Source organism: Cebidichthys violaceus, unplaced genomic scaffold (genome assembly GCF_023349555.1).
Source record: "Cebidichthys violaceus isolate CVI_PGR_0920_01 unplaced genomic scaffold, fCebVio1.0.p SCAF_1, whole genome shotgun sequence".
In the NCBI taxonomy this organism is placed as follows: Eukaryota; Metazoa; Chordata; class Actinopteri; order Perciformes; family Stichaeidae; genus Cebidichthys; species Cebidichthys violaceus.
The window spans coordinates 25,313,610-25,329,055 of record NW_027176262.1 but is presented as its reverse complement, the minus strand read 5'-3'; the positions used below and the strand labels follow the sequence as shown (position 1 = coordinate 25,329,055).

Below are 15,446 nucleotides of genomic sequence, written 5' to 3'. Positions count from 1 at the left end.
TTTGATCCACATGTAGTGTGATCTGGTTTGATGAATGACCTGTTCTACTCTGATATATAATGATTATATATATATATATATATATATATATATATATATATAATCATTATATATATATATATATATATATATATATATATATATATATATATAATCATTATATATATATATATATATATATATATATATAAATAATGATGCATTCACTGGTGACTGACGTCTACCACCAGTCAACCAGCCGAGTCATCGCATCACCGCCATGGCAACGGTGACATCACATCTGTTATTATTACTGCAGAGGAGGAAGAAGGGAGGCGGAGCGATAAAGAGATCACCATAGCTGGTCTGCACACATGCTGCAGGGTGAGAGAGGAGCAGTGTCCCCACACACACTCATGGGGAGTGGATGTGTTTCAGGGTGAGCACACAGCAGAACAGAGTAATATGAGAGAGAGAGAGAGAGAGAGAGAGAGAGAGAGAGAGAGACACACAGAGAGAGACAGAGAGAGAGAGAGACAGAGAGAGAGACAGAGAGAGAGACAGAGAGAGAGAGACAGAGAGAGAGAGAGACAGAGAGAGAGAGAGACAGAGAGAGAGAGCGAGAGAGATTTTTTATTTTTTTATTTTTAAAATTCTTTTATTGATCCAGAACAGATCACAGTCACGTCATCAACCCAAACAAACAAGAAAATAAAACAACTCCTCCAACAACAGAAAACTACATATCAAACATGAAACTCAGCTTTTTACTTCAGTCATCAGTTGAACTTTCAACCTGAACTAAATATCAAAAGTATAACAGACTCAATAAAAAGTCTTAGATTTCATTTCATTTTTCATGTCCATCTCTCCCACTGGTGATGTTCAACGGTGTGATGTTGAGGCTCTGCTTTGAGGGTCAGAGACAGAGAGACAGAGAGACAAAGAGACAGAGAGACAGAGAGACAGAGACACAGACACTGTGAGCTCCATGGTCATCAGGGTTTCGTCTGTTGAACAGTTCTACCTTTCTGTGCTTTGTGAAGGAGAGTGATCTGCTTTCTAAGGCGGAAACGCTTCTTCTCCTCCAGAAGGTGCCTCCATGTGTGGACTGATCGAAGGAATTTGGTGACGTCACTGAAGTGATCACTTATTCTGACAGATTTCTTATTAAATGTTTGATCCAGATATGAGTTGATTTCTTCCAGTGTATACAGGTCTATGTGTTTGCTGGAGGTTCCACTAGCAGACATGTTTAACTCAGCCGTTGGATCGACCGCCGGTTCGTCAGCCGTCGGATCGAGCGCCGGTCCGACCGCCGGTCCGACCGCCGGTCCGTAATCCGCGGGCGTGGCTCCTGCTCCGGTGTCTGCGCCAGCAGAACCGGTCCTCCTTCTGTGCGGACAGGTGACCCGTTTGTGTCCCAACTCTCCACACTCGAAACACCTGAGGTGTCCGGAGCTGGCGTACACCATGTAGGCTCCGTCTCCGTGCTTCACCCTGAAGGACACCTCCAGTGTTTGAGTCGGTGAGTCGAGAAACATGAACAGCTGTCTCCTCAGAGACTGCACGTGTCTCAGTTTAGGGTCTTTACATCCCAAACTCACAGATTTTAACCCGCTAGCAAATTTCCCGAACCTCCGGAGCTCCTTCTCCAACAGCTCGTTGGGGATGAACGGTGGAACCCCGGACACGGTGATCCGCGTGGAGGGCGCTGACAGCGGGGAGACCTGCACTACCGCGTCCCGGATGAACACTCCGCTCTCGATCAGCTGGTGGACCAGAGGCTCTTCTCTCAGGAACACCACCACTGCTTTGTTCATCCTGGAGGCGAAGCACAGCTGATCGTGTCCCACCTGCTCCCCGACAGCCAGCAACACCTCCTCCACCGGCACGCTGGTATCCGGGGGGACGATCCTCACTCCTTGCCGGAGAGACGGAGGTGGCGTCTCGGCGGACGCCATTCCTCCCGAAAACACCACGCGACTCCTCACTCACACTCGGAAAGAGAGAGAGAGAGAGACAGAGAGAGAGAGAAGCATCTGCATACTGACATTTAAGTGAAGAGGCAAATGTCACCACTATTACTTCCATGTTCATTCATGATGCACAGGACTAACATCCAAGTTCAGGGCCGACAGAGGGTCCACACCGCTACAAACCCAGTGTGGTTTTCAGCTGGAACACAAGCGGTTCAAGGGTTTCGTTACTCTTTAACGTCAACTGCTGACAATTCTGCGTCCATCTGGAATCGTGTTGTTTTAACTGCAGCGGTATGAACTTCATTTATTCTAGTAAACAAAGGCTTACTTTTGATTTATGTAAAGTATAATACGGTATCTTTAAATGTAGTAATACGTAGTGGTGCGACGGATCATAAAACTCACGGTTCAGATCACGGATCAGAGTCACAGATCGGATCAGAACAACAGAACAACTGATCTCAGATCACTGATGACCATGTTGTCAGATACTCATCCCTTTGTTTGATTATAACAGCTGGTCTACAAGGATCAAGACTAGTTTTTGCCACCGACCCAAAATCCTTTCACACTACATTTTACAGATTACATGCGAACTTATAATTTACCTTCGCCCAGTACTCATGTTCACTGAGCAGAGCCTGAACGCATCATAATGTAACTGAAATGAACCGCCGTTCGTTAGCCGTTAGCGGTGCTGCTAACATTAACTAGCTCTGCTCCTGTCCATTTAAACACTTCCATCTTAAACATTGTGTAAAATAAGGTGGTGCCACTTCAAAATGAAAGACAATGGTGGTGTTCATATGAATTAGTTTTATATGAAGTGCTTTGTCTACTTGGACGTTAAAGTCAACCCTCACCTCCACCTGCTCCCTGTGACCGGTTAATAGGTGGAGCTCCTCCTGATGTGATGTTGAAGGTGACCGCAGAGGAACTTTAAACCTCCACAGCCGTGTCGTCACTGAGCCGGTGTGGTGAAGTGTGCGGACACGGTATTTAACACAGGACCAGTGATCTGAAGTCACTGCAGGCGTTTATTCACATCCCAGCAGGGACTCTCTCTGGTTCCTCAGTTGTGTTTACATCAGTTGGGACATTGACGCAGTCAGAGCAGCAGTTACATTCTGTAGTTTGTTGTGAGTTTGTTTTGTCTGTATTTAATGTTGTAAAAGTCCAGCTGATTAATGGACTGAACTAAAAGAGGCTTCTGACTTCTGGACGTATGGATCTCTGCTCTGACAGTGGGCCAAGTCCCCCCCCCCCCCGTGCATGCTGATAGTGGTGGCAGCTGTTAGCTGTGAACGTCTCCCTTCAACCTTGTGGTGCATTTTTCTGATGCTTGTACTCGTCTCATACTACCTGCCTGTATTCATGAACCGCGTGTCTAGTTTGATCCAGTGTGGGATACATGGGAACCACATGGGAGGTTTACCCAGGAAACAAAAAGACAAAGACGCAGGATGAACGTCTTGATTCAATAGAGGAACGAAGACGAGCTACACACAGGTGGGGCTGACGTCTATTAATGTATGTGGTCATTTACACTGACCGGCCCTCACTGTATTCTTCTTGATGCACAGTGAATCTATTGCTGCATTGAACTCCACTGAATCTAGTGCGCTTCACATTGAAAAGAGTTCTCTTTTATGATAAGATATTCATGTCTTGGAGGACTTTAAAACTTCCTGGCCCAGTTTAAGTGTCTCTCAACCCACCACCGCTTGTGACAGCTGATGAGAGGGTTTCCTCTTTGGACATCTTCACTTTCACTGCTTCATAAATCATGACTTTTGGACCCAAAGTGGGTCGCAGGCTTGACAGACAGGAGAGCGCTGACACACTGACAGGACTCTGAGCTCCTGAGGTAAGAGGAGAGGAGGTTTGAGAAGCCTGTTGATGATGTGAGGACACAGAGGAAGAAAGAGAAGGCTGCAGTTTAAAACACACAGAGAAGTTCCTCTATCTGTATTCTTTACACCTACCCCTTCATTCTCTGTCCATCTGTCTATTCCCCTACTTCACCTCTCTCAACTAATTGTCTTCATCTTGTTTTTTCTTCCTCCCCCTCTCCATCTGTCAGCGCTCCTCTTCCTCTCTGGAAACCGGCCAGTGCTCCAGCAGCTTGACATCAAACTACATGACTGGACAGCACTTCATTCAGTCAGCTCTTCACAGAGAGAGACAACGTCGGCTGAGGTCAGCTGTCTATTTATACATGTGTGTATTTATAGGGGGCGCTTATTATATATATATATATATATATATATATATATATATATATATATATATATATATATATATATATATATATATATATATATATATTATACATTTAATCAACAATGAAAGGTAAAAACAGCTAAAACAGTTCATTTGAAAAGTAAGAGTCCTGAATTTGGCAAAATTTCTCGCTGGCTTGAGAAAGGACAACTCTAAGAGTTATGGTTTGTGTTTCATGATCAACACAGAAAATGTTTTGGCATTGCAGGTTCCTGCCAACCATTGGACACGTTTAATGATGATGCTTCTGAACCTCGTATCACAAACAATGAACGTGGTTAACGTTGTGAAAGGATCAGTTAGATTTAAGGTTATAAAAAACATGAAAGTTTGAGTAAAAATAACAAGGTAAGAACAAAATGTACCAACCGTAACTAAATAACAAGTGCCCTTACTCAATGATCAGCGACAAGTGCAACAACGTAAAGCATAAAGTGAACTTCTGGTTTAACACGGGACACGAACACTAACCTCCTGGGTGAAAGTACCGTGTTTGTTTGACCCGTCCATCCCCCGTTTGGGGACTCTGTCGCTTGTTATACTCGCCGCTTTCTGTACGGCAACGTCCACATTCAACGTATCCGTGGTTTGGAACTGGTGAGCTGGTCAATATACTAAATCCTAACTATGAGTCCAGCTGATCAAACCTCAGACTGGTGTTTGACTGGCAGCTCTGCTCAGTCTAAGCTTTATTTACCTCACCTGATTGAGACGACTGAGCCGTTCACCTCTACTTCTACAAACTCTGAATGTTTTCTTGTACTTAATATACTTGCTGCTCTGACGGACGGTGAAGTGAACCTACGAGGTGATCAACCAGTCGCTGTAAATCTGCTACGCTGTCTGATCCTGGAACATCTCATGGTGCAGTCAGTTTAGTAAATGGATGACACTTTGCCTCATGTCTCCTTTTTCTGTGAATGTCAATGTTATATTTGTCTATTGTAAAAGGTAGTGGTGGCAGTCTTTACTTCAGGAGAGGCAATCTGCCCCTGGTACACCACTTTACACCAGTAAACCACTGAACTACTGAACCACTGAACCAGTGAACCACTAAACCAGTGAACCACTGAACCAGTGAACCAGTGAACCACTGAACCAGTGAACCACTGAACCAGTGAACCAGTAAACCAGTGAACCACTAAACCACTGAACCACTAAACCAGTGAACCAGTGAACCACTAAACCGGTGAACCACTGAACCAGTGAACCACTAAACCAGTGAACCACTGAACCAGTGAACCAGTAAACCAGTGAACCACTGAACCAGTGAACCAGTGAACCACTGAACCAGTGAACCAGTGAACCACTGAACCAGTGAACCACTGAACCAGTGAACCAGTAAACCAGTGAACCACTAAACCACTGAACCACTAAACCAGTGAACCAGTGAACCACTAAACCGGTGAACCACTGAACCAGTGAACCACTGAACCAGTGAACCACTAAACCAGTGAACCACTGAACCAGTGAACCAGTAAACCAGTGAACCACTGAACCAGTGAACCAGTGAACCACTGAACCAGTGGACCACTAAACCAGTGAACCAGTGAACCACTAAACCAGTGAACCAGTGAACCACTGAATCACTGAACCAGTGAACCACTGAACCAGTGAACCACTGAACCAGTGAACCCGCCGTAGGTGCCTCGTTCTGAGTGTGTCTCCAAACAAGACCGCACACACTCAAGTATATAGACACACACCTGAAAATCACTGGCAAACACATGGTTGTTGTTGCTATACAGTGGCTTTACTTCAGTGTAGTGTGGAGGGATTAAAGGATGAGTGTTGATGTTCAGAACACCTCCTGTACGGTGCTTCCACACCCACGAGCACAGAGGTGTTTAGAAACATTCTAAATCCCATATTTCACAGGCAAACACTTTGAGCTCTATTCTACATTTGTCTTTGTCACACACTCACACAAGTCAAAGTCTATTTAAGCAGTAAGTGTTAAGAGCGTTTTAGAGCTCAAGTCACTCAACAGAAAATCAAACGGTAACAATTTTCAAAATCACTCAAAAAGTCGTTGGGTTTGGACGGTTGATTGAAGAAAACAAGCAATTTAAGGTGGACATTGTAAAGGTAATTTTTTCAATTTACTGATTATTGGAGGAAATGACTCTACTTCTCTCTTGATTTATTCCCTCAGTAAACATTGTAAACATGAGTTTATGGTCTCAATCTCTAGTTTACAGTCTTCTTCAATACAGCATGATGTTCATTTAGTACATTATGCTCCATTTAGAGTCAAACACTTTAGGGCGTCCGGTCTGGGAGTTGTCTGTGTTTTTGTCTTTAGCACTTTTTTTCATTCATGAAACATTTTGGTTGACTATAAATGTCTTATTCTTATTCGGTTGTAATTTGCTGCATCGTCTCTTCTTGTTGCAAAAAAACGGCAACGGCCAAAATGCCAAAAATAAAGCCTTTGTCAAAATGTAACAGTAAGTCATGTCTGGAGCCCAGTTGGAGTTCGTAGAGTGTCTCAAATAACAAACCTCAGTATCTTATCATCCCACATGTTAATAAAGACATGGATGGACTTCTTCAGAAGAGACCTAGAGGCAAGTTTGAGAGCAAACAAAGTTAAGGGTAAATTTGAGGGTAAAGTTGAGAGGAGACTGTCTTGAATCTGTCAAGATGACGATCAATAAAAGCATCAATAGGAGAGGGAGGAGGGAGGAGGGAGGAGGGAGGAGGGAACTCAAGGCCTCACAGCAGCAGGCCTCAAACTAAAGGGAGACGTCCCGATGACTACGTCCACTCCATTTACTGACATAGGAAAACCAGAAAAGGACGTGTTCCACAACTGCTCCAGTTTCCAAAAACCTCGTTCTACTTTCCCCAAAAAGAATGATTAAAGAGAAGTGCACCTTCCTCCTCCGCTGAGGCCGAGGAACTGACAATATTTGGGTCGACTACAACAAAAGAATTCATCATGAGGTCTATTTATCTATCTATCCATCTATCCAGCCATCCTTCCATCTATCTATCTATCCATACGTCTATCTATCTATCCATCCATCCATCCATCCATCCATCCATCGGTCTATCTATCAGTATGTCTATCTATCCATCTATCTTGGTTAACAAAGACGTTTTACTAGAACAGGTTTAAACTTCAGAGGCTTCTAACTATTCTTGCCATGTCGTATATAATGGGCAGTGATTATTAAAACGCTACTATTTGGTGACAGCTGGAGTGAGTATAGAGCATGAAGAGTGATGCCGGTCTACGTCCGGTTCTAGCCAGGCGTGACGTTGAAGCCGTCAGATGTGCTGCCCGGCTCGTACAGGTGGGTCTGTCTGATCTCCACAGAAAGTCCTTGGTAGGACGTGGTGCCAGTCAGGCCAAAGGTTCCTCCAGAGACTCCAGGTTCAGTATCTAATGGAGCAGGACAACCCGTTTGACTGCAGCAGCTGAGGAGGATTCATCATGAAGGAACCGTTCAGGCCCGATTCATCTCAGTCTGCAAAGAATTTCCATCAGTGTGCAATAAAATATAATAAAATTCTAAATGGCACCTGTATCAACACTGCCACACCCAGAACATCTGCTCTTGTGGGTGTGAACACAGCTGTAGCTGTCTCACATCTTCATCTCCGGGTGATGTGAGGAACCCACCGAGGTGGAGAACAGGTTAGCGATCTGTCATGTTCCGGCTCCATTACATCCGACGGGATCGTCCCCTCCAAAGAGTTAAACTATAACCCGACAGGAAGGAGTACAGCTGGAAATACTGCACCGCTTCACGTGGAGCCTGGAGGCTAACGCAAGGTCACACTACTGTAACACCCTGACATGAACACCAGCGGGATTTATTCCACTGGTAAGAAATCAAAAAGAGCCTTCTTGTGACTTCAGATCTCTCCTCTGAGTCAGCGTGTTCAGATGCGATCCAGAGATCAACACCTGCACAAGATAATGTAAGCTCATAGAACAAGACCACAATCGTCAGCAAAGGTGCACACAACCACGTAGGTGTGATACACCCTCGTGTAAATGAATCAATATGAATCACCAGACTGCTATCTGGTGAGAGGCAACGCTATGCTAACACAAACAAGCTCTGTTCATCAGATTAACCAGGACAGAGTAAAGGTGCAGCCACACATGTAGACGTATTCATTAACCTGACTGTGTGAGAGACTTGTGTCTATCTACGGCCAATGAGGAACACAGACTTCAGTGATGTGTGAATAATGTTACATATCCACTGATGTATCGAATGAGTTCATCCCCTTGCAGTCCTCTCAGGACAACAGGAGAAACATACAGTGAGTCAAGCTCACAGGATCACCTTTCAGCGGTCAGACTGACACAAACCAACGCGGCTCGTCAGCAAACTTCCTCCGACACGACCGCAGCGGCGTGTTGCTGGTTCGAATCCCCAGACAGTGTTTTGAAGCGCCCTTTAGAGCAGCCACTTCATCCCTGCGGCTCCCGTGGAGCTGCTCCGCTGTGGTTTTAGGATGTGATTATGCATATTAGATTAGATTGAGCTTTAACGAGGCCCTCGGGTACGATGTGAGACATCTGCTTGAGAAGCAGTGCTGAAAACAAAGGAAGTATGAGAATCTAAAAACCTTTGAGATATACTGTAAGAGTTCATGTACAGGAACTACAGTGGATGAATACAACATGTATCTACATAGTGGATAGTACAGAGATAAACATGTGATATAAAGATTAGATTGACACAATGAGAGCATACAACTTTAAGTACTATAAACAGAGTATAAAGACTAGAGTAATATAAAGAGTATTCCAATTAAAGTAATATAGAGAGTATAAAGAGAGTATATAAATGATAGTAGTATAAAGAAGAAGGACACGTGAGGGAACTATTGTTGAGTAGAAGCTCATGTAAAGGAACTACAGTGGATGAATAAAGCTTTATCTCCTCAAACGTCAAATGACACAAACTACATGTAAATACAGCAACGAGCTCCGTCTGCCAGACAGAGCCAGCAGCTGATCCTGGAGCTGCGATTGGTCCCAGACGGCCCGTCGTAGAGCTGAGAGAGGGCCGGCGCTGATGACGGACAACAACCACAGAGCTGGAGGCTGCCTGCGTGATGCACAGTGTGTGTTCAGTGTGAGAGATGATGCAGAAAAACACACAACACTGGAGGAGAACCTATGTTTCCACTAAATGTGCAGAAAACGTGGAGGTAAAAGATGTAGATGGATGACTATAGATGGAGAGAGAGCAGGGAGACGGTACGCATGAGACAATGCAGCCCTCTGTCTCCAGACAGCTCTCTCTCTCACACGCACGCACGCACACACGCACACACACACACACACACACACACACACACACACACACACACACACATTCACCAGGCATGGGCTCACGTCAAAGGGTCACAGTCTAGTCCCTCTTTGTGTGTGAACACAAAGTAACACAAAACACACATCTCAGCTCGTCTGGAATAGAGGTTATAACTTGTATAGAGGTTATAACTTGTATAGAGGTTATAACTTGTATAGAGGTTATAACTTGTACAGAGGTTATAACTTGTACAGAGGTTATAACTTGTATAGAGGTTATAACTTGTATAGAGGTTATAACTTGTATATACTTGTATACAGTCACTTCCGTTCACTGCTTGCGTCTTCTTCTCACAGAAGGTCAAACAGCAGGAGACACTGGATGGTGAAACCAAGTCGACGGTTATTTTACCATCGTACTAAACAAACGCTGCGGATGTAAGTCAGGTAACAGGAGTACCTTTTATGACACAAACATAGTGAAACACAAACCACGATCTTCTCATGAACATACTGCTGTTGCCTTCACTTAAGAGAGTAAACCTCAATAGCTAACCTGAGCTTTGAAGAATGGAAACTGACACTCCGTCAGCGCCACAGATTGAAGAATGTGTTTAACTTCACCCCTGAGCCATGATGGCGGCTGCTTAGCTTCTTCATCTCAACACACACACACACACCTTTTCAGCATTAATGACTAAGTGCTAATACATATAAACAAATGTAACACAAGATGACTTCTTTTCAGTCCAGTCAGGATTCCTCAGCAATGAACAGCTGGTCCTCTTCTGCTTCTGTGTTTTTTCTCCGTCTCACCACAAAGCAGACACGATATGAAGAGGACATTATGTTAATGAGTCACGGCAGATTAACGATAAACCAACCACACACACTGATTTATTCGTGTCGCTGCTCGCTACACGTCGTCATCATCACGGCCACTAGACCAGCCTCAGTGAGCGGGAGACAACCGTAGCAGAGGGCCAGTTAATGGCTTCTCTACTGCTGTACTGGGATTCCTGCCGCCTGTGGGAATACTCACAGTAATGAAGCAGATTTAATTAACTCCTACAGAATATTTAAACAAGACTTTGAAAGCACCTTTTAAAAACAACTCACATGGGGATTCTGATGTGAAGAGCTTTTAATTCCAACTGTGTCGCTCAACATCAGCATTTCATTTGAGAAATATTAATATTTGTTTACTTTTGTTTTGTACTAATGTTCCTGTGAAGAAAACAACGATGAAAACCAAACATCCACATGTCAGCAGCTCAAAGGTCAAAGGTCAGACCGCCGGTCGGTCCAGTTGAGCCCCACAGACTGCAGAGCCTCTGGGAGAGACGATCATTCAAGCTGCTGAGATGCAGACGTGAGAGACTGATCTCTCTTCAGCTGTTTGATCATGTTTTGGCGATTGCAATATATCCCCCAGAGCAATAAACACCTAAACTGTTCTTTATCAAAGCGTCTCTCTGGAGGTTTTCAGCTTTCAGGAGGATATAAAGCATGGAGCCGGCATCGACTCGGCAGTTTGTCATCCGTTAGTGTTAGTTAGGGTAGTGGTACAGGGATTCACTAGCACTGTGCACCACAGGGTCTGAAGCCACCGCTGCACCTGCTGCTGAGCTGCAACCACTAGTCAAACACCACAAACTACCTTCATAACCGATTCAAGTCATTTTTCGTGCCAAAAGTGGCACAAAAAATCATATCCTATCAAAGTGAATATGTTTGGGTTCAGGACTGACTAAACTAGACAGTTAAAAAAAAAATTTAAGATGGACATTTTTCAATATTTTATAGACCGATTATAGAACGATTAACCCCGAAAATAATCATCAGATTCATCTTTAATTAAAATTAACATGGCTTATTACATATTTTTACTTTCAAAGCAACAAAGCTGCAACTTGAGTTTAAAAAAAAAATGTTTTTGACCTGACAAGGAAACTCAAAGTCATTCACATTTCAACAGAGAACAAGTTCCATCAGTCTAACAAAGAGCCAGCTCAGCACTGAAGACCCTGAGCTCACTACTCTGACCATGACTCTGACAATGAAATCATGTTTTAATATGAGACAGACTTTAAAAACATTGTCAGTTGATATTGAGCATATATGACAGAAACTATCTGCATTTCTGCTTCTGTTTTTCGACTGCGAGGGTTTCTACATGTTGTTCACGGACTGTGTCTATCTGCTGCGCTGGACCCTAAAGACGGAGCAACACCGACGTCATCCAGAAGCACCCGGTGAACCTCACACCGGCCCGGTGATGTCACGCCGGCCCGGTGATGTCACGCCGGCCCGGTGAACCTCACGCCGGCCCGGTGATGTCACGCCGGCCCGGTGAACCTCACGCCGGCCCGGTGAACCTCACGCCGGCCCGGTGACGGGGCGTGAAGAGCTTTACTGTCGGTCAGGAGGCTGTGCTGCAGAGAGGAGCTGTTGCATCACGACGCTCTCTGTGTGAGCGTTAACATGACGTCTGCTGCCCTGGTACCACACGGCCCAATTGAAAACTATTGTTTAAGACACACTCACACTCACACACACACACACACACACACACACACACACACACACACACACACACAATACAACTGTGCTCATCATCCCTTCATCGTCAGCTCACAGTGAAACGGTGACATAAAACCAGGCACTGAGAGACGCGGGACTTAAGCGGATCACGAGCCAGACTGGGTTGTGAAATCAAGACTAATCCTTCCAGAAACATTTCACACACCTGAATCCTGCAGCGGTGGAGGAAGTAACAGAAATACTAGGTTACAAGTCCAAAATTCAATACATTACTTCAGTAAAAGAGCCAAAGTATCAGCATCGAGGTACACTTAAAGTACCAAAAGTAATAAACAATCCCAATGCAGAACGGCCCAGTTCAGTATTACTGGTTTACAACCATTGACACCACTGATGGGTAGCTTCCTCTGATAATATATCATACTTCATTATTTACTATTAATAAACTAAATCTATAAAGTAATAAACTACATGTATCAGATAAATGGAGCGGAGTATAAAGTACAATACTTCCCTCTGAGATTTAGTGAAGTAGAACATGAAAGGGTATCAATCGAGTCAAGTACAAGTACTTGATAATGGTACTATAGTGTGTGACTCTACCTGCTGCTGGTTTAAGTGTCATGGCTGTGTTTATCAACTGAGCTAGTCTTGTGAAGTGTGACTCGTCAGTTTACCAATTTTCTCCTTTTCTTTTATTCATCTGTGATTTCCTTCCAGTCACTCGGCCCTCTGCTCTAACCGGCTGTACGTCACCTTCAGTGAGTTCCACTGACGTTCACCGCTTCCTCCAGAACCAAGGCCCACTGCTGAGTACGGTAATGTCACTGCTCTGAGCCGCTAATGAACACCAAGCCACTCAGAGAGATCCACTGAGAGGCAGCGTGAGAACGAGCGAGTGCCATAACCTGATGTCGGGTGACGTGACATCAGTTAGTCCATGTGCTTCGTTACCTAGAGGTGCACATGCAGCACGGATGTGAGCGTCCATCCTTGTGTCAAGCTGGGACCGTGATGGACCTCTGCTCCCCCGCGGTGACCATGAGAAACTAGACCTCGTCCTCCACACGCATCATCCCTCACAAAGCCGTGGCTCCATCAACTGACCTTGGCCTGCAGGGCCGTGCACGCATATATCCAGCGCTCCTTGTTGAGTTGACAGCAGAGCCTATCAGTTGGTATTGATCTAGGGGTTAACAACGAGGAGGCTGAACGTTCAGCAAACGCAGACGCGGGGAAACGCAATCAATCACAGCAATGTCACTAAATCAACCGTGGAGAAATGCAGTTTGAGCTCAACACCGACGGGACAATTAACAGCGTGACGACTGCTGAGCCGCTAACGGAGGCCGAGCCGCTAACGGAGCCGCTAACGGAGCCGCTAACGGAGGCTGAACCACTAACTGAGGCTGAACCACTAACTGAGGCTGAGCCGCTAACGGAGACCGAGCCGCTAACGGAGGCTGAGCCACTGACTGAGGCTGAGCCGCTAACGGAGCCACTAACGGAGCCGTTAACGGAGGCTGAACCACTAACTGAGGCTGAGCCGCTAGCGAAGGCTGAGCCGCTAACTGAGGCTGAGCCGCTAACGGAGCCGCTAACGGAGCCACTAACGGAGCCGCTAACTGAGGCTGAACCACTAACTGAGGCTGAACCACTAACTGAGGCTGAGCCGCTAGCGGAGGCTGAGCCGCTAACTGAGGCTGAGCCGCTAACGGAGCCACTAACGGAGGCTGAGCCGCTAACTGAGGCTGAGCCGCTAACTGAGGATGAGCCGCTAACGGAGGCTGAGCCACTATACTCAATAGCCACTCTTTTCAAAGCTGTTTAATGTTTCACTAATTTGTAGTTTGAGTTAACTCTGGACAGAGATAAAAACATTAACACCAGTACTAAAAGCAGAGGAAGGCAACTTTAGGCAACCTTATTCTTTGGAGGGTAAATATTAATAATAATAATAATAATAAGTGTCCTCTTCTTTCTCAATAGTTTGACTGATTGTTTCCCTCCATTATATAAGACCCGCCCTACTCTGCCTCTGATTTGCGTGTGCTCGTTGTCTTCTTAGCAGGATAAAGTTCCTCTATATAATAATCAAAACATCAACATAGCAGCAAACTAAAATGTGCTCGCCATCTTGGATTATGGCCATCACTATGTTGTTTCTTTGCAACTAGTGAACAGAAGTGACCATATCTGGACTGAGGAGGAGTGACGTAGAGACGCCGTGTGCAGCTCTGGTAGAGACCTGTCAATCACTGTGTAGCCCCGCCCCCTAAAGCATCCCCTGCTTTATGGTCTGTTTGACTCTAAATGGAGCATAATGTACTAAATGAACATCATGCTGTATTGAAGAAGACTGTAAACTAGAGATTGAGACCATAAACTCATGTTTACAATGTTTACTGAGGGAATAAATCAAGAGAGAAGTAGAGTCATTTTAGACTAGACTTCTATACAACCAGAGGAGTCGCCCCCTGGTGGACACTAGAGAGAATGCACGTTTTAAGACTCTTCAGGATTGGCTTCACTCTTCAGAAGCCTGGGCCTAGAGTGCGTTTAGTGCATGTGAGCGTACCCCACTAGCTCACAGCCTCTGTTCTGCGCTGAGCTCACAAGGCGGTTTGTGGCATCGCCAGGGAAGAGAAGCAGCCACCCTCCGGTTCCCCCTCAGGTACAAGCACTGCTAGTTCTGACCAGCACTGTTGCTGCCGTTAGAGACATTAGAGCCGTTCGAGCTGTTTGAGCTGTTAGAGCCGTTAGAGCCGTTAGCTGTGAGGAAACGTCTCATACGTCACCATGTTGACAGCCGTAGAGAAGCAATAGAAAAGCTCCCGATCACATATATTGCAGCTTAAAGTATGTGAGTGATGAACAGGACTGGTGGAGGTTTCAGAGGACAGCAGCCTTCATGTGTAATCACAAAGTCATGGGACAAACATGCTTGTTAAATATTGCTATGGAAGCTGTCTACATGGAATAACATGAAAGATCCTCTCGGTATGAAACGTTACATTCTGAACTTACTGTTAACCTTCATGTTGATATGAACACTGATTGAAGAAGAGAACAGATCAAAAGGTGCTGACTGACCCTGCTCTACGTTAACACCTGCTGTTAACGGTACATCAGAGAGAATCAGAGAATCAGAGAAGAGAAGCACTGCGCCAGAGGGAAGAAGAACTGCTCCGCTGGCTTCACCTAAAGTGGCTCCATGATACTGAGCCCGCTGTCTGATAATGACTGCATTCCACATTAACACCACTGTGTTCAGTCCAAACGGCCGCTGCCTGACGTCTACAGTACGACACGTAGCGAGGAGGTGCATGTTCTTACATGTTCTTACATGTTCTTACCTGAAGGCTGCGTGTTGG

General features: G+C 45.1%; 1 protein-coding gene across 3 annotated transcripts in view; it reads right to left on the bottom strand.

The window, feature by feature from the left end:
• The window catches only part of gdpd4a (glycerophosphodiester phosphodiesterase domain containing 4a), a 29,733-nt gene that overhangs the window by 14,162 nt on the left and 125 nt on the right, over window positions 1–15,446 (bottom strand). For 2 of the 3 annotated variants that reach the window (XM_068716696.1, XM_068716713.1), the window contains exon 1: window positions 15,429–15,446. This exon is cut by the window's right edge and continues 125 nt beyond it. The gene's annotated coding sequence lies outside the window, so the exon portion shown is untranslated. Of the gene's footprint in view, window positions 1–15,418 lie in introns of all 3 variants that reach the window. The other variant, XM_068716704.1, reaches the window with a different exon arrangement.